Source organism: Hordeum vulgare, chromosome 6H (genome assembly GCF_904849725.1).
Source record: "Hordeum vulgare subsp. vulgare chromosome 6H, MorexV3_pseudomolecules_assembly, whole genome shotgun sequence".
NCBI classification, from domain to species: domain Eukaryota; kingdom Viridiplantae; phylum Streptophyta; class Magnoliopsida; order Poales; family Poaceae; genus Hordeum; species Hordeum vulgare.
In genome coordinates this window covers 126,262,842-126,285,312 of record NC_058523.1, presented here as the reverse complement: position 1 = coordinate 126,285,312, position 22,471 = coordinate 126,262,842, and positions in this window count along the sequence as shown.

Here is a 22,471-nt window from a genome sequence, read left to right as displayed (position 1 = left end):
AACCTAACTAACGAACCTAACTAAACCTATCGCTAAACCTAGATAGCACTAAACAGCAAAAAAAATAACAAAAACAGAATCTACCACTAAGTAACTAAAAAATAATCTAGCTACCACTAAATAACAAAACAAAATCTACCACTAAACTACCTACTAAATCTACTAATTAACTAACTAAATCTACCAACTATCTAAACTACCACTAAAACTACTAATTAACTAACCTACCAACTAAACTATATATGCCACAACAACTACAATAACAACAACAACTACAATAACAAGAACAACTACTACAACAACAATAAAAAATCATGCCGGTAGTTATAATCTAATTCCAAAAAACTAAATACCAAAAAATAAAAAATCAAGGGGGCGGGGGTGGATGGGCTTACCGGCAGTGGGGCTGCGGGGGCGGCGTCGAGGCCTGCGGGCAATGGCTGGGCCGGCGGCGCCGACGGTGGGGCTGCGGGGGCGGCACCAGGGGCGCCGGGGGTGGGGCAGCGGGGGCGCACCAGGGGCACCACGGGGCGCCGGCGGTGGGGCTTCAGGGGCGGCACCAGGGGGCGCCGGGGGGGTTGTGGGGCTTCGGGGCGGCACCAGGGGCACCGGGGCGGCGCCGGGGGTGGCCGGGCGACAGTGGTGGCGGCGTTGGGCGTCGGGGGAGAAGAGAGAGAGGGAGGGGCCGTTTGAGAGAGAGAGGGCCGCGGTGGGGGCGGGACAGTCGTTACTAGATTCAAGACCTTTGCCGTCTGCTGGCACACGACAAAGGGGTCTATACTCTTTGCCGTGTGCCTCTGGCATCTTTGCCGTCAGCCAGCAGACGACAAAGAAGGGAGTAGTTTGACCTAAGGTTCCCCCGGCCAGATGAGCTTCTTTGCCGTCTACTGGCCCCTTCTTTGCCGTCTGCGGCAGATGGCATAGAGTTGACTGCTGGCAAAGACCTTCTTTCCCAACAGCCAGTTCTTTGCCGTCAGTTTTGCTGAAGCTGATGGCAAAGAGTGTCTTTGCCGTCAGCTAGAAGACGGCAAAGACTAGGCAGACGGCAAAATCTGTGATTCCAGTAGTGCGATTTATATTCTGCAAAAGATCATACCCTGAGTTTCCGAATTCAATATTTTGAAAACCTTCTATGTTTTGTGATGCTCAATCCTTCTGGTCTTCTATATCTATTTCACACGACTGCTTGTCTGCTGGTGTGTTGATTGCTAGTCTGCTTTGACTGTCAGGATGTCAGGATCTGAAGATAGCCAAAATAATTTCATTGGGGACAGTGTTGAGATGGATTCACGCACAAGTTCTGAGATGACACCTTCTGACCCAGGTATCCCCCAACTCGTATGGCTTGCCCAAGGGAGCTACCAGGTCAAGAAAGAAGCTTAATTTTGATGAAGAAGATTCTAACTTTGTGTCAGAGGAAATTGTATTTCCTCAAAAACAGAAGGACAAGGATCCTGCCAAGAAGACTGTCACGAAAGAATATGCAAAGCCTGCTGATCTTAGAGCCCTTGAATCTGCAAGGCAAGGGATGACACTTTCCCTTGACAATCCTCCTAAGAAGGCTGGTGTGAAGAGAGCCAGGAAGAGGGTGATTCATGTTATTGGGAGACGAATCTCAATGTATGAGGACCCAGATGTTGCTGGTGAAGAAGAAGAGATCCCAGCTGAAACTCCTACTCCTCCTCCTCAGAAGAAGCTCATGGCTGATGCCATTCCCACGAAATCTGCTCCAAAGCCTCCTACTAAAGCTAAGAAGGTTGTAGCTTACAAGAGGACTACAAAGGACATTCCTGCAGCTACCAAGGATAAAGGGCGTGCTTCAAGTGCCGTTGATGCAGAGGAAGATGAGGATGCACCCATTCTCATGAGGCCCAAACCTCATTTGCCACTGCATAATGCTACTCACCTAGTAGCACATGACATGAAGAAAAGAAAAGATGCAAGACTGAGGAAGTGGAGAGCAATTGATCCATATGCTGTCAGGAGAAGGGCTGTTGTTGATCCTAGATTCCACACTAAGGAACAAAAAGATTTTTATGAGATTTTTCTGTTTGACAAAAGTCCAGCTCCTAGTGACATGAGATATGTTGACTGTGCTTACATCAAAGCCAATGAAAATTTCTTTCCCCATGTGCAAGACAATTTTAGTTCAGTGGATATTGAAGAATATGTTGGGAGAGAGATGACCCCATGGAATGATGAACTGATTATGCAATTCTATTCGACTATTCATTTCTATGCTGATGGCTCTATTGTCCGTATGACTGATGGTCACAAGTATGAAGCCACAGTTGATGAGTGGGCCACTATCATTGGTGCCCCACAACAGAAATCCATGGCCAATATGTATAAGCCAATTCCTCACATGTTCTTGGCAACACACAAGCTTGGCTCTGTCTATTTCTTGCAAGCAGGAATACCCACTACCAATACCATTATCAGACACACCTTGATGCCTAAGTCAGGTGATGATAAGATGATTAGAGGCTATTCCATTATCATGCCGCACCATCTAGACACCTACACTCGCTTTAAGGTGATGGATTAGATAGGAGAGACTATCAGGAGGACTGCTGCAGATCAAAAGAGATCTTGTGGATATGCACATTGAGATGCTTATCAATGCCAAACTTGGCAAGCATATTATATATGCTTGATCATCCCCATTTGCCCCTTCAGACTGAATTTGAAGATAATGAAGTTGTCATGGATGAAAATGATCCGAGCTCAGCCGCAGCTAGAGAGGCAACAGTAGCATAGGCTGCTAGGAATGTGCCACCACGGGTTCCACAACTTAGAACTCAAACTGAGCAAATGGCATTTCTAGTGAGTTCTATCCAAGGTATGGAGAAGAACACCTAGGAGATCATGCTCAACCAAAGGAGCTTAGAGAGGATCGTGGAAACCAAATTCCATGATTTGGACGTCAAAGTGATAGAGATATATGCTAGTGTTGATCATCTCAAGTATGAAATTGATGGTGTGAGGACCCCCAGTTCAACTAGTGATGATGAAGATTCGCCTCCTCGCACTACCACTCAGTTTAGTACCAAGCCCCGGTCAGCAGCTGTACAAGTGTCGGAAGCAATACCAACTTCATGAGCTTAGGCATCTGCACCTTCAACTTCAGCCCCATCACTAGCACCTCCAGTATTGACTCCTCCAACACCAGGACATTCTGCCAAAGCCCCCGCCGATGCTCTTCTGTCTACTCCATCATCGACTGCCGCAGGAGATAGGGCCGAGATAGGCGATTATACTTTTGAACTTTTTGGTAACTTGTTGCCAAAGGGGGAGAAATGTATAGATCTTAGGGCTTCGAGTGAGAGAGAAATTTTGACTTCAGTTGCCCTCGTTTGGTCATTTGTTTTTTTACAAAACTTTGTCTCGTTGGATGACTTTCTCGAGTTACCTATGTTTGATCATACGCTTTGCTTGGTTGATGCTACTACATTATTATCTTTGAGCTTTTCACATGATGATCATTCACTTATTCTTTTGGTGCAATGTGCATTACTATTCATTCATATCATGTATGCACACCACCAAGATGTATGTGACATGAAAGAGTGACCCATGATCCTAATTGATTGTGCATTTGCATTCGAACACAAATTATAAATGCACAAATTTAGGGGGAGCTCTTTCTTTTCACATACCTCTCAAAGCATCGATGATAATCATTGATTATATCTTTTGTCGAAGCTTTGATATATATGTTGTCATCAATTACCAAAAAGGGGAGAATGGAAGCACAATTTCTTCCAAAGGTGGTTTTGATAATTGATCACAACATATGGATCATTGGACTAATGATCTTATCATAGTATATTTCAGAAAAGTACAAAAGATGCATTGGCTAAAGGTTTCTGTGGAGAAGCCCCTTGGTGTAAGAAAGGAATAAGATTGGCTCAAGCTTCAAGCAAGAAGAGTCTTCATTTTATATTTGTAAGAACTCACTTTTGAGTCCATTGGAAAGCCAATACTATTAAAAGGGGGTGAGGTATTAAAATAAACTAGTTGCTCAAGTGCTCAGAGATAGCAACCAAAATTACTTTGTCATTTTCCCACATAATACTTCTGTCCAGAGCCACATATCCAAAATCGGTGCCACCATGTTTTCAGATTCGGCCCTACCGATTTTTAACCCAGACAAAACCCTAGCCAAACCTACCATTTCCGTACAACCAATTCTGCATCGATGCTACCGAGTTCAGGTGACCAACTTTCTGTTGCCTCGGTACACAAAATCAGAATTTCCGAGTTTTGGTATCAGTGTCACCGAGTTGGGCCATCTGACCATTAGCCACCTTTTCGGGTTGTGGAGTTGAACCAAGATGTTTGTAAGGGTAAGGAGATAGCGTATTTCATGAAGATCTACCGTGAGTGATGCTAGTCGTGTGTGGACGGAAGCCGTGGTGGAATAGACAAGACCGCTTCTTCGTGGACCCCTTGTGGGTGGATCCCTCCGTGGACTCTCGCAGCCGTTACCCTCCATGGGTTGAAGTCTCCTGTAACATGGACATACGATAGCGCCACCTATCGGAACCATGCAAAAAATCGCCGTGTCAACCTCTTTTGTTTGATCTCCCTACCTTACTCCCTTTACTTTACACTTGCATGTTTTACATTCCACTGCTATATTATTAGATGTGCATGTGTAGGGTGTACTTGACTTGCCATAATTGCTAGAACTTGCCCACAACTAAAATTGGGAAAAATGATAAGTTTTTTTTGGTCAAGTAGTCTAATCACCCCCCTCTAGACATACTTTCGATCCTACAATTGGTATCAGAGCTTTGGTCTCCATTGCATTGGTTTCACAACCTAGGAGAGTATGGCATCTAGTGAGGGAAGTTGCTATTACTAAGTTGTTCGATCTAGACATACTTTCGATCCTACAATGGAGGGTAAAGTAAATTGGGGAATTTGCTATTACTAAGTTGTTAGACAAATTATACTCCATCCTCCCTATCGTGGTATTTCCACGGCAAATGCCAGAGGGTGTCTTAAGTCGTGGTTTTGGGCTGACGGACGTGGGAGGCGTTCGGATACGGGTATGGGTGCGTGGCACATGATGTGGACGTACCCAGGTTTAGGGACCCCAGTGGAGGTAAAACCCCTAGTCCTGTCGGAGTTACTATAGGTGATCACGCTACAAGCATCACTACCGCGCGTGTGTGTGTGTGTATGAATGGGCGCGGAGTCGACCTACCCGGGGGGCTCCTGGGATGTCTCATAGCTTGACCTCCCAGGGTACAATGGTAAATCTAACAGAGGTGGGAACGAGTGTCCGCGAGCCTGCTCAGGCGAGGAGCCCCCTGGGGGACTTTATAAATCAGTGCCCAGCGGGACACAAGAGGTACTATAGATGACGATGTACACTCTAGATGACACGAGTACTAAGACGCGAGCACTGTTGATGCCGACACGACACTGTTGATGATGACGTGACACTATTATTGATGATGCATGACACACGTGCATGGCATGGGCATCGCATCCGCGCAGGCTTGATGTGATGCTGCAATTAACTTAGGGCAACTGGCTTGTCGGAGCAGCCGACCGTGATCGTGAGCTGGAGCATCCAACCTAGGCGGGCAGGCACCTTGTCCGGCTCGCCGTCTTGGGACTACTCGGGTGTCATCCCCCCGACAGTAGCCTTTGAGTCTCCGGGTGAATCGAAGAGTTGGGCGTAGGGTTTTCACACTTGTTAAAGAATATGGTGGCATTGAGGGCCTTGGTGGTAGGCGTCCGTGAGCTTGTGGCCGACACAGCTATCTTTCTAGTGGGGCTGTGCCAGCGCACCCACTAGGTGTAGCCTTAGAGCCTCCTCGTGACTCAAAGAGTCGGGCGGAGGGTCTTCATCGTTGTCGTAGCAGAGGTTGCCGATGGCGATCAGCTGCGGGCCACAACCGGCGTGGCTATCTTCGAGTGGGGGCGTGCCAACACATCCACCAGGTGTAGGCTATGATCCCGCGGGCGACTCAAAGAGACGGATGGAGGGTCTTCGCTGTCGTTGTAGTGAAGGTTGCCGATGTCGGCCTGCTGCGGGCCACAACCGACATGGCTTTCTTCTAGTGGGGGCGCGCCAACGCACCCACCCGATGTAGCCTCGGGGTGACTCAAAGAGTCGGGCGGAAGGTCTTCGCTGTTTTTGTAGTAAAGGGTGCTGATGGTCGCGGGCCGTGGGCCGCAGTCGGTGTCTCTTTCCTCTAGTGGGGGCGCGCCAGCGCACCCATTGGGTGTACCCTTCGAGCTTCCGGGCGACTCGAAGAGTCGGGCGGAGGGTCTTCCCTGTTGTTGTAGCAGACGATGGTGTCAAGGATCCCGGTGGCTTCTGACCATGGGCCTATATCCGGCGCGAAATTTTCCTAGCAGGGCGCACCGGTGCACGCAGTTGGTGTAGCCTCCGAGTCGTTGGGTGATGAGGGGGCACACAAATGATCATGCAAAAAACAAAGTGAGTTAGAATAGATATATCCAGTATTTAACTTCAACCGCACAAGTTTTATGTAGAGGGAATGCCAACTCAGTATCGTTTCAGCCCCCTTGGGTCGTCTAATGACCCTCAGATCTTTGGCTTTTGGTCTTGCTAGTCGGACAGCCGGGAGCTAGTGTGTAGCTGAGATGAAGAGTGAGACGTGGAGAGGAGCAACCAATTTATCTTATGTCCATCAATTGGTATGACAGCTCGTCCAAGTTGTGAACGCCTCTTGTTCCATCATGTTAGCACAACCACTTAATTTCCTCTACTGGAATGTGTGAGGCCTAAACTATTCCGAACGTCTCACTATGGTTCATGAAATGATTGCGGCCACTTCATGTCATATTGTATGCCTGCAGGAGACTAAGCTCGATGATGTTGATCAATTTATCGCGCCCTTCCTGGGCGGGAATTGTCTTTGTAGTTTTGCTCAACGACTGGCGATGGGTACACGTGGTGGCATCCTCATGATTTGGGATGAGCTCACAATTGGGTTATCAAATATTTGCACATCTGAGTTTTGCTTTTCTGTGGATGTTCACATTCTTGCTTGTGCAACTTCCAAGCTTACAAGCATGTATGGCCCTAGTGCCTCTGCGAGGAAAGATGACTTCTTCGCTGAGCTCCTTACACATAAACTGACTGGTGGTGTCAAATGGATCGTGATGAGTGACTTCAACCAAATATACATGCAAAGTGATAAAAACAATCACAATGTCAATGTGAGCCGCATAAACCGTTTTTGGTCTGCACTCAACCTTTATGAACCCGAAGAGATCCACCTCGAGAACAAACGCTTCACTTGGAGCAATGAGCGGCAAAATCTGACCCTTTTGCAAACTAGACTCCATTTTCTGCAATGACGAGTGGGACATTCATTTTGGTATGCATATTCTACATGCCTTATCATCGCCTTTGTCGAATCACTCCACACTGCTCCTTGCCGACGACCGCATACTACAGAGGCCATACACTTTCAAGTTTGAAAATTTCTAGGGTCTTGATACGTCTCCGTCGTATCTACTTTTCTGAACTCTTTTGCCCTTGTTTTGGACTCTAACTTGCATGATTTGAATGGAACTAACCTAGACTAACGCTGTTCTCAGCAGAATTTCCATGGTGTTGTTTTTGTGCAGAAATAAAAGTTCTCGGAATGACCTGAAAATTTACAGAGAATTTTTCTGGAACTAATGAAAAATACCTGCGCAAAGATCCACCGGAGGAGGTGAGCGAGTGGGCCACAAGCCCACAGGCCGCGACCACCCCCCCTGGCCGCATCGTGAGGGCTTGTGGGGCCCACGTGGTGCCACCGCCTCCAAACTCAGCTCTATTTATTCTGTCTCGCCCGGAAAAAAATCAAGGAGAAGGATTCATCGCGTTTTACGATACGGAGGCGCCGCCACCTCCTTTTCTTCATCTGGAGGGCAGATCTGGAGTCCGTTGTGGGCTCCGGAGAGGGGAAATTGTCGCCATCGTCATCATCAACCTTCCTCCACCGCCAATTCCATGATGCTCTTCACCGTTCGTGAGTAATCTCATCGTAGGCTCGCTGGACGGTGATGAGTTGGATGAGATCTATCATGTAATCGAGTTAGTTTTGACGGGGATTGATCCCTAGTATCCACTATGTTCTTAGATTGATGTTGCTACTACTTTGCCATGCTTAATGCTTGTCACTAGGGCCCGAGTGCCATGATTTCATATCTGAACCTATTATGTTGTCGCCAATATATGTGTGTTTTAGATCTTATCTTGCAAGTTGTAGTCACCTACTATGTGTTATGACCCGGCAACCCCGGAGTGACAATAGACGGAACCACTCCCGGAGATGACCATTGTCGTGGGTATAAGTCTGACAGTAGATGTGTAGGGTACGAAAGGATGGGCAAAGCCTTAGCTACGGCGAGATTGTATGAGTTCAGGCCCCTCTACGGTGGAGGTAATAGCCCTACGTCTCAGTGCTTTGGGAGCTTGTTGTCGAGTGGAATATGGATTACAGTAAATTGCTAACCCCTGGACCAGTGGGGGAGGGCGGCTTATATAGAGTGCGCTGCCCTCCACAACGGTTTGGTGCACAGGGGTGGAGTAGTGGCGAATAAATGTCCACGTTATAGGTAACGTATGTCTTAAATGCTAATAAAGGCACGTGGAAATGTACGACCGTTTCCCTCCAGGGGGGTTACGATGCGCAGAGTGGAATCCAGTCGGTTAGTTTGATCCAATCCGAATGCTCATCACCGAATGGATGGTGGAGGATTCGTTACCGACTTGATGATGGGATGTCCTTAATTCAGTCAGAACTGACTAAGGGCCCCATCCCTTATGAAGGGTAGTCCTTGGGTAGGACTTATAGGGCAGGCCTATGACCCTACCCTAGGACTATAACCCCATCATTAGTCCCCGAATGGATTGGGGTTGGAACGACGAAGCGATGCTTGAAGTATGGATCCGACTGGTACGGATGCGACTTTGGCGTTGCTTGCCTCGATCCATTTTATCTTCTTTGACCAACGATCCGAGTGGAAGTATTTGTGAAACGAACTCTCGGGAACCGAGTGCTCCCGTGGTATCTTTTGACGTGACCAGTCAACTGACAGCGGCGGATTTTCCGGGATCCTCAAATTTTGGTTACGGCGCGCTCAGCGGGGGTGACGACATCGCGCTCGAGTAGTACCCGACGCCTCGATTCCCGCACCTTCAACCTCTCCATTGATATCGCTGCGACCGGTCGGGGGATAAGATTTCGGGGCCACTTGCCAGTGACCCAGTCGGAACCTTATTTAAACCTCGGCGGCGAGGGTTTTTTCGTTACACTCGCCGGATAACTTGCCTTTGCTCCGCTTCCCTCGCCATCCTCTGCGCACCCCAAGCTCCTTTCCTCTCCTTCTCCCTCGCGAATCCGCAGCTTCCGCCATGACCAAGGGGCAGACTAGCAAGCTCGAGGCGCGTAAGAAGAAACGGAAGGCGGCGGCTCCTGCTCAGCGGAGGCAGCGAACGCTACCGGCGGGGTGGATCCAGGGGGACTTCCTCCCCTCCACGGTGACGGAGGAGAACCTGCTGGAGTTGGTGGAGCACGGGATGATTGCGCACAAGTCGTGGAGGTTGCCGGCGGAGGACGAGACCGAGCCAACGCCCCGGGAGGGGGAGCGCGTCCTGCTGCTCAGCCACGTGCATCGAGGTTTCTCCCAGCCCCCACATCCCTTCTTCAAGGGCATAATGAACCACTTCGGGGCGCAGCTCCACCACTTTCCCCCGAATGCCATAGCTCATCTCTCTGCTTTCATAGTCTTGTGCGAGTGCTTCATCGGCTGTCCCCCCCATTGGAGGCTTTTCAAACATATCTTCTCTGCTAGATCCCAAACCATCAAACGACTTAATCAGTCGGATGATAAAACTCACCTTCTCCAGCTCTACGGAGGCTTAGGCTTCCAAAAGAAGAGCAAAAGTAGTTATCCCGCTCTTCAGCTGAGTGAATCGGTTAGGAACTGGCAGTTGACATGGTTCTACAGCCAAGACGTTGCTTGCCCGAATGCCACAACAGGGTTGCCCCCTTTTAGCTTAGATCGACCAGCTCCGCCTAAGCAGCTCGCGCTCACGAAGGCGGAGAAGATCCATATCCAGCCTCTGGTCGACGCACTCGTAGATGTCGTCAGAAAGGGAGTCACCGGCATAGATTTGCTCGAGGTTTTCCTTGGCCGGCGCATCCAGCCATTGCAGGCCCGAGACCATGCCATGTGGCACTACACGGGGTCCGAAGACTCCACTCGGACCAACGTCGAGTGCGTGACCGGGGAGACGGTGGCGTCGTGGGTGCTCAACATCACAGGCGCCTTTGAAAACCCCAGAGGGTCCCGGCGAGTGAAGGCTTTCCGCGCGGACAACCCTCCTCCGAACGAGGTGAGTACAACTTGTCGAGTGCACATAACTGTCTTAGATTTATCGCTTTCTTGAATCACTGTCTGACATCTGATGTCGTCGACTGTATCTTATGCAGAAGTGGACCAACTGGTTCTCTCTTGTCTCAAACGGGAATCCGGCCGAGGAGGAGGAGGAGGGCAGCGTGGAGAGCGTCGAGTACATCTCCGACAGTGGGGAAAACGGAGGAGGAGTCTGGGGAAGAGGAGGAGGAAGACGAAGAGCAGAACTCGCCACCCCCGCCGCCAGAGCTTCGAACCAAACGCCGACATGAACCCGCGGCTCCCTCGGCCCCTCCAGCATCCTCGAGTGCCCCGCCAACCGCTCCCGCGGTTCCGAGCGCCCCGCCAACTGTTCCCGTGGTTCCGAGTGCTTGGAGCATCATGAGGACCAGGGACACTGCTGCTGAGCCTGCGGGTCAGCCCTCTAAGGTGGCCAAACTGAGTGGATCTAAACCTCGGAAGGCTTTGCCGCGGATGAGGGTCATAGTTCCCGTCACCTCAACGTAAGTGCATTGTTCTTCCAACGTCTTCCGATATTCGATTGAACTCCTGCTTATTGGTCGAGTGAATTTCACTCGACAGAGTTGCTACCTCTGCCACCTCTCCGGCATGCCAGGAAGATGATCCCATGGACATGGACAATGTTGTCACATCTCAGCCAGGTGCGTCGTAGCGATTCCGAGAGTTTACATTATTGCATCACGAATTCTGTCTTCGGTCTTGCCTTTTTTTCTGTGATCTCACGTCGTTCGGTCGGGTTTCTTTCAGGGGCGATTTATGTGGATGAGGGTGACCAGGGGAGGTCTGAGAAAGCTGCGGTGCCTGTCCTTGAGGCTGTTCCACCAGTTACTGCTCTCGCCGCGGACGTGCCGCCGACTGAGGCGATGCCGTCGACTGAAATGGCGCTGGTTGCTGCTGAACCGACTGGAGCGGGCCTTGGGATGCCCAAGGATCCTCCGCGATGCCAGGCCCGTCGACTGTCGAGTACAACGTCCAGCGCCTCCCGGAAGATCAGGTGGGAGCAGCCAAGGGAGCCATGGTGCAGGCGGAGCTGATGGCGGGAGAGGCCAAGAAAGCGTACGACTCCATCGCGTCCGTGTACAAGTGAAGCTTGGAACTGCGGGACGATATCCGAGTAAGTGGGCTAGTAAGTATTTACTTTCCTCCTGTAACCCACTGGGTGTTTGATCAATGCAGTCGGATATTTTATGATTGTTTTACAATGGGTTCACTCTTAGTGAACCCAATGGGTGTAGTCCCCGAGATTTCTGTCGAGTGCTTGCACCGGCAGTTGTCTTTATGCACATGTTCTTTAACTTGTTCAGATCAAAAAATTAATCTGTTCGAATGCTAGCAGTGGGGGCACTCCGAGTGCACCTACTGGATGAGTCCTCGAGAGTAATTTTACTCAGGTCGGGTAGTAGTAACCTCATAGGCTTGTTTGTTGTCATGTATCTCAAATAGGGCGGACCTGTTTGAGCTTCATGCCAGTGGGGTCACTCTTAGTGAACCCACTGGGTGTAGTCCCCGAGACCGCTATCGACTGCTTGCGTCGGCAGGGGTCTGAAGAACTTAGAATGTATATTGTTGTCCTTGTTGAATTTGTCTGATCTTCCTTTGGCGCTGACTTGCAGAAAACTTGCGAGATGGGAGCGGCGTACGAGGCTCTGCGGGCGGAAAAGGTGCAGTTCGCTGGTGAACTTGATGCAGCAATGGTTGCAATGGCTGGTATGAAGGATGTTCTGGCGGAACGAGAAAACTCCTTGGAGCAGGCCCGTGAGGCAAACAAGGCATTGACTGCTGAAGTGGAGAGAATGAAGGCGCAAAGGACCGAGCTGATGGGACAAATGAAAGTGCTGAACAGGCGGTGTATAGCACAGGAAAAATATGTCAGTTACTGGGCCCAGAAGATGATAGCACTTCTGGGTGGTAAGTTCTGTTTTTCTGAGTGCTTGTGGTATGTGCATTTCACTCGGCGCTTATCGTTTGCTCGTCCTGTCTTTGCATATTTTTGCATGGACGCTGAGGCTGAAGGAGCTGACGTTGAGCGGTCGATTCTTGTGAACATTCCACTCGGCGAGGACGCCAATCGAGATCTGCTCCGAGCGCACATTTGCCTGGGCAAAGTTGGGCCTTTCATCGGTCGACTGAGAGAAGTCGTGGCCAGATCGACAAGGAGCTTTGGCCTGAAGACGAGTCTCAGCACGAGATGGAAGGCTTGATGACTCGGCTGGAGGAGGTCCCTAACCGAGTGCAGGCGTGGAAGAAGTGTGTGGCTCGCTGTGGTGCAGACGTCGCTCTGTCTTTGGTTCGAGTGCACTGCAAGGAGGCTCGCGAGGAGAAGCTGAAGGCATTGCAGGTTGCCAACACTAAAAACCTTCGATTCGAAGACTTCATGGAGACCTTTCTTGAGAGCGCCACTCGCATCGCCGACGGGATCGACCTCGACACATTCGTAGAGCCTGCCATTCCCGGTGCCAGTCCTGACGTCGTTTGAGAAAACTTTTACCTCGGTATGCCGAGTGTTGGTTGTAAGAAACTTTGGCCACTTCTGTTGGCCGTCACATTCTTGGGTCGGTGTGGATAAGCTTGATCTACACCGAGCCAACTATCCTTAGTTGAACTTTGAATTTGAATCGAATCTTTTGCTCTTCTTTTGCCAAAGAGTTGTTGAGACGATTTTGGCTCGTGTTTTTGTTTGGCGTTTCTTGGTGAAGCCAATGGCAAACATGCGGAGCATGTAATTGTCAGTTGTCTTGACATCTGCATGAGCCTCACTGAGGGTCTGTAGAGTCTCCGAGTGGATCTGTAGGATACACTCGAAGGCCATAGAGTACTTAGGCGATTCGTGATCGCGGCTAAGTTGTCGAGTGCGATTGTCCGTTCGTACTCGAAGCGAGTTGTTACTCAGGTAATTGTCAGTGGTCTTGACATCTATATGAGCCTCAATGAGGTTCTGCTACTCATGTAATTGTGAGTGGTTTTGACATCGACATGAGCCTCAATGAGGTTCTGTTGAGTCCCCGAGTGTATCTGTAGGATACAGTCAAAGGCATCTGAGTACTTAAGCGATTCGTGACCGCGGCTGAGTCTTCGTGTGCGACTGTCAAGCCGTACTCGGAGCAAGTTGTTACTCATGTAGTTGTCAGTGGTCTTGACATCCACATGAGCCTCAATGAGGTTCTGCTACTCATGTAATTGTCAGTGATCTTGACATCTACATGAGCCTCAATGAGGGTCTGCTAAGCCTCCGAGTGGATCTATGAGATACATTCGAAGGCATCTGAGTACTTAGGCGATTCGTGATCGCGGCTAAGTCTTCGAGTGCGACTGTCAAGCCGTACTCGGAGCGACTTGTTACTCATGTAGTTGTTAGTGGTCTTGACATCCACATGAGCCTCAATGAGGTTCTGCTACTCATGTAATTTCCAGTGATCTTGACATCCACATGAACCTCAATGAGGGTCTGCTAAGCCTCCGAGTGGATCTATGAGATACATTCGAAGGAAGCTTTCTATTTAAGCGATTCTTGATCGCAGACAAGTCCTCGAGTGCAACGTTAAGTGCACACTCGGAGAAAGTGTGTAGTTAGGCGATTCGTGATCGCAGCCAAGTTGAGTGCGACGTTTAGTGCACACTCGGAGAAACTTCGTACTTAGGCGATTTTTGATCGCAGCTAAGTCTCCGAGTGCGACGTTAAGTGCACACTCAGAGAAAGTTAGTACTTAGGCGATTCTGGATCGCAGTTAAGTCCCCGAGTGCGACGTTAAGTGCACACTCGGAGAAAGTTAGTACTTAGGCGATTCTGGATCGTAGCTAAGTCCCCGAGTGCGACGTGAAGTGCACACTCGGAGAAAGTTAATACTTAGGCGATTCTGGATCGGACCTATGTTTTTTTTTGAGACCGGAGTCTGTGACCGCGGAAGAATTTTGAATCTGCAAAAAAAAACTCGATCTGCTTTGTATTATTTCACCAATACTTGTTCTTTACATTGCTTCAGTCGACGGTCACGTGTAGAAGCGCTTCAGGAGATCTCCGTTCCATGCTCGCGGCTCGTCTGTTTCCCTGGTGATGTTGTAGAGTCGGAATGCACTGTTGTTCAGCACCTTGGAGATGATGAAGGGTCCTTCCCAGGCGGGAGCCAACTTATGAGGTCTCTGCTGATCCACTCGGAGCACCAGGTCGCCAGCTTGGAATGTACGACTCCTGACGTGTCGCGCGTGGAAGCGCCGCAGATCTTGTTGATAAATTGTTGAGCGGGTCAGTGCCATCTCGCGCTCCTCCTCTAGAAGATCCACTCCGTCTTGCCTTGCTTGTTCAGCTTCAGCTTCGGAGAAGAGTTCAACTCGTGGAGTGTTGTGAAGCAAGTCACTCGGAAGGACTGCCTCTGCTCCGTAAACGAGGAAGAACGGGGATCACCCTGTAGATCTATTTGGGGTTGTGCGGAGACCCCAGAGCACCGAAGGTAGCTCGGTGACCCATGCACCAGCAGCATGTCCCTCCTCTCACAGGAGTCGAGGCTTCAAACCTTGCAAAATAAGTCCATTCGCCCGCTCTGCTTGCCCGTTTGTTTGGGGATGCGCCACAGATGCAAAATCCACTCGGATACCTTGGCCTGTACAGAAACCTTTGAATCTGTCCGAGTCAAAGTTTGTTCCGTTGTCAGTGATTACACTCTGAGGTACCCCGAATCTGGAGATGATGTCCCTGACAAACTTGATAGCCGTTAGAGCGTCGAGCTTCTTGATGGGCTTGGCTTCGATCCACTTTGTGAACTTGTCGACTGCCACCAACAGATGTGTGTACCCCCCTTGGCCTGTCCTGAATGGACCGACTGTATCTAATCCCCATACTGCAAATGGCCAAACAAGAGGGATTGTCTTCAACACAGATGTTGGTTTGTGGGACTTGTTGGAGTAGAACTGACAGCCTTCACATCGGTCGACCATATCTTTAGCCATTTCGTTCGCCTGCAGCCAGAAGAAGCCAACTCTGAATGCTTTGGCGACGATTGTTCTTGAAGAGGCGTGATGACCGCGGGTTCCCGAGTGAATTTCTTCCAGGATCAACTGTCCCTCCTCAAGGGAGATGCATCGTTGAAGGACGCCTGAAATGATTTCCTTGTACAACTGGCCATCAATGACAGTGAACGACTTTGACCTGCGGACGATCTGTCTGGCTTGGACTTCGTCTTCCGGTAATTCTTGCCTCAGGATGTATGCAATGAATGGCGCAGTCCACTCAGGGATGACAACAAGAATCTCCATGATCAAATCAACCACGGCAGGTACTTCGACTTCAGTCGGGTCCGTCGAGCTCTTTGGTTGTACTGGTTCCTCTGTGAAGGGATCTTCTTTAACTGAGGGAAGGTGGAGGTGCTCGAGGCAGTCGTCACTCGGGACTGGTCTCCGAGTAGATCCGAGTTTTGCCAACTCATTAGCTGCTTGGTTTTTCAGTCGCGGAACGTGGTGGAGTTCCAAACCTTCGAACTTTTTCTCGAGCTTCCTCACTGCATTGCAGTACGTGGTCATGGTGGGGTTCCTGAAGTCCCACTCCTTCATCACTTGATTGACCACCAAATACGAATCGCCATAGACCATCGGGAGACGGATGCCGAGTGAGATGGCCATGCGTAATCCGTAAAGGAGAGCTTCATACTCTGCCTCGTTGTTGGAGGAATCAAAGTGTATCTGCAGCACATACTTGAGTTTGTCGCCCTTTGGTGATATGATCACAACACCAGCGCCGAAGCCGTTCAACATCTTGGACCCATCGAAGAACATTGTCCAATGAGCCGAGTAGATGTGGGTCGGTTGCTGTTGTTCTACCCATTCTGCTATGAAGTCAGCCAGTGCTTGAGACTTTATAGCTTTGTTGGCCTCGAACTTGATGTCGCAGTACAACATCTCCATTGCCCACTTTGCCACTCGGCCTGATGTGTCCCGATTGTGGAGGATTTCCAACAACGGAGCATCAGAAACGACGGACACCGAGTGGTCTTGGAAATAGTGAGCCACCTTCTTCGCAGTCATGTAAATCCCGTAGATAAGTTTTTGATATTGGGGATACCTCTGCTTGGAAGGAGTCAGGACTTCGGAGACGTAATACACTGGCCGCTGAACATTGTATGCTTTGCCTTCTTCTTCTCGTTCGACTGTGAGAACAGTGCTGACGACTTGATTTGTAGCCGCGATGTACAGAAGAAGGGGCTCTTTACTGAGCAGAGCAGTAAGAACCGGCTGGGTGGAAAGTAGGATTTTGAGGTCGTCGAATGCGACTTGGGCTTCGTCTGTCCACTCGAAGGTATCTGATTTTTTCATGAGTCGGTACAGAGGAAGTGCCTTCTCGCCGAGTCGACTGATAAACCTGCTCAAAGCCGCTAGGCAACCTGTGAGCCTTTGAACATCCTGTATTCTGATCGGCTGCTCCATTCGGATGATGGTCCCGATCTTTTCGGGGTTGACATCGATCCCTCGTTCGGAAACGAAGAAACCGAGTAACTTTCTGCTGGGAACACCGAATGAACACTTGGCTGGGTTGAGCTTGATATCGTACCTACGAAGGTTGGCGAATGTTTCCGCCAAGTCAGTCAGCAGGTCGGAACCTTTGCGTGACTTGACTACGATATCATCCATATACGCCTCCACATTCCGACCGATCTGGTCGAGAAGGCATTTTTGGATCATGCGCATAATGGTTGCTCCTGCATTCTTCAAACCAAATGGCATAGTGATGTAGCAGAAGCACCCGAATGGGGTGATGAAGGCTGTTTTTAATTCATCGGGGCCATACAGACGGATCTGATGATAGCCCGAGTAGGCATCTAGAAATGACAAACGCTCGCAACCCGCAGTCGAATCGACAATTTGATCGATGCGGGGGAGTGGAAAATGGTCTTTCGGGCAGACCTTATTGAGATGCTTGAAGCGATGCACATTCGGAGCGACTTGTCCTTCTTGGGCACCATGACAACATTGGCGAGCCACTCGGAGTGGTGAACCTTGCGAATGAAGTTGGCTGCCAAAAGCTTGGCCACCTCTTCCCCGATTGCCTTCCTCTTGTGCGCGGCAGACCGACGCACGCGTTCTCGGACAGGCCGAGCGGCGGGATCCACGTGCAGTCGGTGCTCAGCCAACTCCCTGGGTTCACCTGGCATATCAGAAGGCTTCCATGCGAAGATGTCCCAGTTCTCACGGAGGAATTGGATGAGCTCGGCTTCCTATTTAGGATCGAGGGTGGTGGAGATGTTCGTCGGGGCAGCGGTGTCGTCTGTCGGGTGGATGCTGACCTTCTTCGTCTCTCCCGCCGACTGAAATGCGGACTCCGAAGCTGGCTTCTTCGAACGCATCAAGTCAGCGGGGTCGACTGTTTTCTTGTACTCGTCGAGCTCGACGACGGCCATCTGCTGATCGGCAATTCTTGATCCCTGCTGCAGACACTCCTTGGCCCGCTGTCGATTGCCTGTGATGGTGATCACACCTTTCGGGCCTGGCATCTTCAGCTTCAGGTATACGTAACATGGACGGGCCATGAAACGCGCATACGCCGGGTGGCCGAGAATTGCGTGGTAAGCGCTCTGGAAGTCCACCACCTCGAACGTCAGCTTTTCCTTGCGGAAGTTTTTGTCGGAGCCAAAAACGACATCCAACGCGATCTGGCCGAGTGACTTGGCCTTTCGTCCAGGGATGACTCCATGGAACTGCATGCTGCTCTCGCTGAGTTTGGACATCGGAATGCCCATCCCCTTGAGTGTGTCAGCGTACATGATGTTCAAACCACTTCCGCCGTCCATGAGGACTTTGCGCAATCGGACTCCTTCTACCAGCGGGTCGACAACCAGAGCTTGCCTCCCTGGGGTGGGCACGTGTGCTGGATGATCCGACTGGTCAAAGGTGATTGCAGTCTGAGACCATTTGAGGAATGTGGGGTTGGTCGGCGTGGCCATGTTCACCTCCCTGTTCACCAACTTCAGTCGACTTTTGCTCTCAACGTCAGCAAAAATTATCAGTGTTGCATGGACTTAGGGGAACGGATCCTCCTTGTCCTCTTCATCTTTCTCATTTGTCTTTTCACTCGGTTGTCCTTCGCCGAACCCCTGGATCAGGAGACGACATTACCGAGTGGTATGCTTCGGATATATGGCGTTGCCCTCTTCATCCATCTTCGTGTGAATCGGACATGGCTGGTCCAGGATGGGGTTGTTGAACTGCTTCTTCTTGGGGGTGAACTGAGCCTTCCCCTTGCCCTTGAACTTGGCATTGGTAACAGCTGCGGCTTCTGCCTGCGGAGTGGACGGAGCTTTCTGTTTCTGTTTCCGAGTGTTATTCCCATCTCCGTCGGCGACTGTTTTTTGCTTGCCGCTGCGGATGCGGTCTTCTTCTTCGTCGTTTGCATAGCGTGCCGCTATCTCCATCATCTTCCTCATGGAGATATCGCCTGTTCAACCGAACTTCAGGTACAGATCTCTGTACCGCACGCCTGCCTTGAAGGCGCGGACTGCTTGGTGCTCTGTGACGTTCTCCACCGTGTGGTAGAGGGCCGTCCAACGCTGAATGAAATCGCGCAGGGGCTCATTCTGCTTCTGGACGCAATGCTGGAGCTCCACGAGGCCAGCGGGGCGTTTGCACGTCCCTTCGAAGGTCCTGATGAATACTCGGGCCAGATCTGCCCAGCTGTAGATGCTTGAGGGGGCCAATTGGTTCAGCCACGCTCGCGCCGAGCCGTCGAGCATCAGAGGGAGGTGCTTCATGGCGACGTGGTCGTCCCCTCCTCCGATCTGGACTGCCACTCGGTAGTCATCCAGCCACGTTTCTGGCTTGGACTCTCCTGTAAACTTGCTGATCCCCGTCGCCAATCGGAAGTTGGGAGGGATGTCAGCCGAACGGATTGCTCGACTGAAACACTCGGGACCAGAAACGATGGTCCTGCTTCCACTCGGACGGTCAATATCGCGACCATCGCGGTGGGCTCGGCCCCTGTTGACCCTCCGCTGGGCGATATGCCCTCTCGCGTCAGGCCTTGGGTCGTAAGTGTCCCCTACTGAACGCCGATCATCGTGATGTCGGGACCCGTAGGGCCCACCCCGCGGAGGGGTGCGTGAACGGCGACGATCTTCGGGATTTAAGGAACGGCTGCCTCCCCTGTGTCGCTGATGAGAACCAGGGCTAAGAACTGATCGATGCGTGTTCGCATGAACATAACTATTGTGGATCCTGTTGTGCGACTGGGAGACCGCCGAATTTTGCTGCTGCGCCGTGTGCAATAGGGCGCGGATTTGCTCGATTCCCCTGCCAGCCTGTGAATCAGTCGGCTGAAGGGAATCTGCTATCTTGGCAGCGGCAGCCAAGTTGAGGATGGGTGTGCGGAACAGCTCCACGTTGCTCCGCCGAGTGTGTCGACTGGTAGTACGGCGAGGTGGACGGCGAGCGCCGGATGTTTCGCCGATCTCGCGCTCGTTCCGGCCAGTTTGGCGGGGACTTTCATGGGAGTTGGCCATGTGTACTTCTACTGCAGGCCCGCGACCCACGCAGTCGGAAGGAAACTCACTCGGAACCGAGTCCGAGCGCTGGGACGGCAGGGCAACCACAACCGACTCTAAGACCGCCACTTGTGAAGACGCATTCTGGCGCGCTCGGGCGTGTTGCACCCAACGCTGGAGCCGCGGACGGCGGGACCGCTTGTTGCGGCGCGTGACGGCGGTTTAGGTCGACACCGGAGACGACTGCTGGAGAAGAAGAATGCCGTGGGCGCCGACACGGAAGTGCGTAGCCCCGCGACGGGGAAGCGCCTCGACGTCGAGAGGGGCGTCCCGAAGCCATGCCGAATTGTCGATGATGAAGGAGAGAGCGCCAAAGAGGATCTCGTGACCCATGCTCGAATCTCCGCCGGATGACATGACGAAAAGATGTAGTCGCAAACTCGCCGGAAGTCGCTTAGACGCCTGCCCCACGGTGGGCGCCAACTGTCATGGGTATAAGTCTGACAGTAAATGTGTAGGGTACGAAAGGATGGGCAGAGCCTTAGCTACGGCGAGATTGTATGAGTTTAGGCCCCTCTACGGTGGAGGTAATCGCCCTACGTCTCAGTGCTCTGGGAGCTTGTTGTCGAGTGGAATATGGATTACAGTGAATTGCTAACCCCTGCACCAGTGGGGGAGGGCGGCTTATATAGAGTGTGCTGCCCTCCACAACGGTTTGGTGCACAGGGGTGGAGTAGTGGCGAATAAATGTCCACGTTACAGGTAACGTATGTCTTAAATGCTAATAAAGGCACGTGGAAACGTACGACCGTTTCCCTCCAGGGGGGTTACGATGCGCAGAGTGGAATCCAGTCGGTTAGTTTGATACACTCCGAATGCTCATCACCGACTGGATGGTGGAGGATTCGTTACCGACTGATGTCCATAATTCAGTCGGAACTGACTAAGGGTCCCATCCCTTATGAAGGGTAGTCCTTGGGTAGGACTTATAGGGCAGGCCTATGACCCTACCCTAGGACTATAACCCCATCAACCATAGTATGAGGAGTTCATGTATTCACCACGTGTTAATGCGTTGGTCCGGTTCTTTATTAAAAGGAGAACCTTAATATCCCGTAGTTTCCATTAGGACCCCGCTGCCACGGGAGGGATGGACAATAGATGTCATCCAAGTTCTTTTCCCTAAGCACGTATGACTACATATGGAATACATGCCTACATTAGATTGACGAACGGGAGCTAGTTACTTATCTCTCCGTGCTATAGCTGTTACATGATGAATCACATCCGGTATACTCATCCATCACCGATCCACTGCCTACGAGTCTTTTACTACTGGTCCTTGGTACGTTACTTTGCTGCTACTGCTGTTACTTGCTCTGCTGTCACTACTGCTGTTACTTGCTACTGCTGTCACTACTTCTGTTACTTTCTACTTGGTTGTTACTTCCTGCAACACTTTTACTGGCGCCATTGGTACAACAAGTTAGGAATAGTCTGCCGTCAACAGACCTGTTTCTGGCACCGTTGCTATCATACTACTTTGCTATTGATACTTTGCTTGCAGACACTAATCTTTCAGGTGTGGTTGAATTGACAACTCAACTGTTGATACTTGAGAATATTCTTTCGCTTCCCCTTGTGGCGAATCAATAAATTTGGGTTGATTACTCTACCTTCGAAAACTGTTGCGATCCCCTACACTTGTGGGTTATCAAGACCTTTTTCTGGCGCCGTTGCCAGGGAGGCACAGCTATATTCTCTAAGTCACTTGGGATTGACGTCTGCTGGTCACTATGAGGAATCTGAAAGATCCAATGACTGAAATCTTGCCTTCCACTATGAGGACAGGTAAGGAACTGCCATCGAGCTTTGCACTTGATTCACCTTCAGTTTTGAGTAAGTTTGCAACATCGCCGCGTGCTAGAAATCTTGTTATGTCGCCTGTGCTTGATACTACTGTGCTTGACGATGGTACTTCTGCTGCCCATGATGCTTATGATGATGCTATGCTTGATACTATGCCTGATGATGCTATGCTTGATACTATGCCTGATGATGCTATGCTTGATACTGCTTTGCCACTAGGTGCATTCCTTGATGCACAAATTGCTAGAGTTGCTGCTAGACGTGATGATACTTCTGAAACTGCTGATACTATTGAAGTAGAACCTGCTACTATGCCTGAATTGCCTGTTATGCCTGAGCGCTATGTTATGGAGGGAGAGATAGCTGAGGACTTTATTGCATGTAAGGATAGCTATGATGTTGAGAAATTACTGCGCAAGTGGAAAGAAAAATCTGTGAACGCTAGGATGAAATACGACCCGAAGTTTGCTACTTCGCCTATCTTTGTGACCGATAAGGATTATGAATTCTCTGTCCATCCTGAGTTAATCACTCTGGTCGAATCTGATCCTTTTCACGGTTATGAGTCTGAAACGGTTGTAGCCCATCTTACCAAACTGCACGATATAGCCACCCTATTCACTAGTGAGGAAAAGATCCGCCACTACTATATTCTCAAGTTGTTTCCTTTCTCGCTAAAGGATGATGCTAAGACTTGATTCACTTCTCTTGCTCCTGGA